This window comes from Daktulosphaira vitifoliae, unplaced genomic scaffold, assembly GCF_025091365.1.
Source record: "Daktulosphaira vitifoliae isolate Bord-2020 unplaced genomic scaffold, ASM2509136v1 Scaffold_799, whole genome shotgun sequence".
NCBI classification, from domain to species: Eukaryota; Metazoa; Arthropoda; class Insecta; order Hemiptera; family Phylloxeridae; genus Daktulosphaira; species Daktulosphaira vitifoliae.
In genome coordinates this window covers 1-4,509 of record NW_026100362.1, presented here as the reverse complement: position 1 = coordinate 4,509, position 4,509 = coordinate 1, and the positions used below count along the sequence as shown (strand labels likewise).

General features: G+C 25.6%; 1 long non-coding RNA gene across 1 annotated transcript; it reads left to right on the top strand.

The window, feature by feature from the left end:
- The first annotated feature begins 1,131 nt into the window (after positions 1 to 1,131).
- LOC126909658 (uncharacterized) lies at positions 1,132 to 4,241 on the top strand. Its single transcript, XR_007705075.1, has 3 exons — positions 1,132 to 1,527; positions 3,051 to 3,249; positions 4,025 to 4,241. It is a non-coding gene; the product is annotated as an uncharacterized LOC126909658 (long non-coding RNA).
- The last annotated feature ends 268 nt before the right edge of the window (positions 4,242 to 4,509 follow it).

Genomic DNA, 4,509 nt, shown 5'->3' with positions numbered 1-4,509 from the left:
TTTTGGCTTCTTTAATAATCTGTCTAAAACCACCTAAACACACAAGGACATCACGTAGGTTAGTTTTTCAACAAAACCCACACATGGTTCTAAGTTTAAATGGATTATCCTAAAAAGTTTTATTTGATGACAGTTATATTATATAAGTGTCGAGTTTTATGTTCTTAAATACAATATAAGATTTCCTTATGAATTTTAAAAAGATTTCATATTTTAGTACTTATGCATTGTCTTATTCACTTTCTTTAGATAATTATTTTATTTAGACTGTAGATTTCCGTTGTTTTTGATCACACTTCTTTTACAAAAAAAAAACATAAACTTGCGTGAGAACTAGACTGCTAAAACTATACAATAAGTTATTAAAAAATATTATGTTATAAATTACTCATGATTATCTACATTCATGTTAAGTAAATTAGTAAAATTAATAATAATTAATAGCTACTTTCCCTAAATTATAATTTGAACATAAAAAAAATATTTTCATAACATTTCTTTAAGAGTTTTAAGCTAAGTGTTCTTAACACAAAAATTAGAGGGACAATGTCTCATTAGAAGTGGTTTGTTGATATTAGTTTATAAGTCCCCAATGTCCTGATATCTTTTTTGTTCATTTGTCTGGTCCTCAAAAATCCTAAATATGGCTATGACTAATATGATGTATATAGTTAATTTAAAAGTTAGTTGATTAAAATAAAAACATTTATAAGATATCATCCCTACCTTTCAATCTGAAAATATCTCCCAAAAGCAAAAAAATTTTCTTGAAATTGGATTCCCCCGATCCCAATTACTTTATATATGCATAGTACTTTTCTTTTGTACACAATCCCCTTACATCGCAAAATTCTATAATCTGTTTTTATGATTATTACATAAGGCAACGATTTTTTTTAGTTTGTGACGGCATTCGAATATTTTATAAAAAAAACTTCTAACGAATAATTAACTTTATACCTATTGTAGTAATTACCAATGTGTTTATTGTTATTTGGTCAAACATTATAAAAAATTTCATGTGATAACAAATAATGATGCATTTTACAGTTTACTCAAGTTTACAGTATCTACTCGTGTTGTTGCACGTTGTTTTATGACTATAGATACACACGAAACGATCGGTTTGTCGATTAGTTGAAATTAAAATTGATCAACAAATCGACAATCTACAATTTGCCATACACGAAACTTCAAAATTGTCGATTTGTTTATCAACTTCTATAGTTCAAAAGGATGACCGAGTTTGGTATAATAGCAGGATTATCACGTTGGCTTATCAATTACTCCACACAAGTGTTTATACATGTATCAACCTGTTTATCAATCGGCCAGTCGATACTTCCAAGGCATCAATTTGTCAATCGTCGACTCGTTGACAAACATTATCACACACCTATCAATTTATCTGTCAATCTTAAGTTTTTCAGCAAATCGACAAACCGATCGTTTCGTGTATGTGGGCCTTATTGAAGCAGCATTTGAATGCAACTGTAGCGCTAGTAATATATGGCCCTATTTTAACATGTTAGTATGGGAAACAATTTAACTAATGTATTATTTATGCACTAAAAAGGATATTTATGGAAAAATTTATCTGAATATTAATTGTTTGTCTATAAATTTTTAAATAGAAGAACTTAATTTGATTTGTCAATAATAAAAGATTCATCAATGATTATACTATTTAATACTCAAATGCCTAACACTGAAATAAGCATACGTTTAACCTCCTAAAATGAAAATTTTATTTAAATTGTCATAATATATAAGGCCTTCTAGTAAATTAACTTAAATTTTCCAACCTTCTAAAAATTTTTATCAAATGTTCATCTATGGATATAAAGAAAATATTATGCATTATAGACATTAATAAAAATGATTAAGTACATAATGTTAATTTAATTTACATAGTATGAATAAGTATATCATCCACAAAGTTTTTGAAATACACGTACAAAAAAGTATTTTCTTTTGTAGTTAATACTAATATTTTTTATAATTTAGTTAATATTGCAGTTAAATTAGTAAAGTTAATAAAATACATTTATATTACTTATTATGGAATAATGAAATAACTATGTTTATTATATTTAGTGATGTAAAAATAGGGTATTTTATTTTTAAGAGGTATAATACATATTTAACACAATTTTTACAGTTTTTTTTTATTAAATCAGTGATTTGATAAACTACAAATATCAAAAAAAAATATTATTTATAAAACAATTATTTTACAAAATATTGTTTTAAAATCTAATGCAAATCGTATAAAACAATAAACACGATTTCAAGTATTAATTCTCAATATTTTATTTATAGAAATATGCGTTAATATTTTTCGTTATTTTACAGAATATTTAATGACTTACGTTAAAATTTGTATTATTCTTTTATAATACCTATATTCTTTTAGAACACCTTGAGGCGTATTTAAAAGGGGTTATAAAGTCGAACACAGAGCAGACTATAATTTATGAAACGGTTATTTATAGACCTTTTTTTTAATTGTCATTTTGTTTTTTTAGCAAAGAATTTTCTATAGCATCCCTTTTAAAGTAAAAATAATTGAGCCTTTTATATTGAAAGAGTTTTTAATGTGTCCCAGAAAACATCTCTATAAATATTAGTACATAGCCTTTCCAATCTTAAAAAAAAAACAAATTAATTAATTTATAAAAAAAATGCTGGACTGGAAGAAAAATTGATTTAACATCCCTTAACATTTATTTTAGTTACGCCTATATCTGTTGTAATTCCATACATTTATGAGCCAGTTTTGTTTTCAATAATTTCATCTACTATGATGATAACCATAAATGAAAATTAAGTAAAATGTATGGAAAACCTATAATCATTATAATAACTACATTATAAAATATAATATGATTTCTATATAAAAACACATGCAAATTTTGTTATTGTAAGCACCCTCCATACCCCCAGATTACACCTAAATAGATAACGTTGCGCACTACATTTAATGTTTAAAATAAACGTCATAAAATTTATTACATTAAGTACTTATGCTAACTTTTTAATTTTAACAGTTGCCACGGGAATATTGATAAAACGATTATATCTTGAAAAAATGACCAAACTTATAGATTATAGGTCACAAATTATGAACATAACTGTGTTATTCATTTAATAATATATAAAGATATTTGTGGTAAAATGTTAACTCGGAAAGAAGCATTGTTTATAAAGCCATTTCAAGAACGATTATACTGCCAACATAAAACTAAAGTGAGTATTTTTTCTTTTTGCAAGTCAATAGTGCATTAAAATGCTAAAACCGTTATGAAATATTAAATGTAATTTCATAAAATAAATGTGATGTTTTACTTGTTTTAAGAAGTAATAGGATGTTATTGCGTTAGATAAATTCATTTACTTTTAAATTTGAAAAAATAAAAAGTTTAAGAATTCTTATAAAAACGTATTTAGGGATATTTCGATAGGACAATAATTTCCTTATAAGTTTTCAGACCCTTTTACTACACTATCTACCTCATTGTATAAAAATAATTATAGGTTTCAATTAAATAATTCCGAAAAGGTATAATGTGTCTCAATAGGCACACTATAAACTGGAAAATAAACTTCTTCAATCTGCATTTTTGAAATATTTTTTTTTAGAGTCATATATGTGTAAACTGGGCATTTGACATCCACCCTACTTTTTACTTTGTTGACATCCTAGGCTATTATCTAAATGTTATATTGCCAAATTGCTAATATAGATATAATAAGATACAAATTTAGCTTATATTTTTATAATGTCTGTTATCCGCAGGAACGAAATTCCTATAATTTCAAATTAGCGATTAAAAAATAGTGTGATAAAAAACATTTTACTCTTGACAATTTTTTATTAAGTTATATCTTTTACTAATCTATTAAGAATTGCATTATGTAAGAAAAGGTTATATACAAAAATATTTTTTACTTTTCGAACTGTTTTAGTTTTAGGACTATACCCCTCTACAAATATTAAGACGAAATGTTTTCAAAATTTTAGAGTAGTATCTTAACCGAGTACAATTATTGCAATGTTGTATTGAAATCCTGAAAGTTAAGATAGATATGAGAATCATTATCCACTCAGTGTACCAAGCATACGAGAACGTGAACTTAAAAAAATAGATCATAATATAATAGTACATTCCATATTATTTAGTTAAAAATACAAACTAGTTGCATTTTTAGTTAAATTACAGCTGTCAATAATCAGTATCAGCTATNGCATTTTTAGTTAAATTACAGCTGTCAATAATCAGTATCAGCTATCCGACAATCGCTGCTGGCCTTAATAATCAAAGCCTATAATCTTAAGGCTAATAAGCTACTCCACATCGCCTGATGTAAAGGGATAAAGCCTTAATAATATGCGTTCGAAAAATTATTTTGAAATCTCTCTATAAAAAATTCTTAAATATTATTGTGGGGGCTAAATATGAATCAGTCTGACGCTGACAACGACACTTTTATACATGTATAGTACGT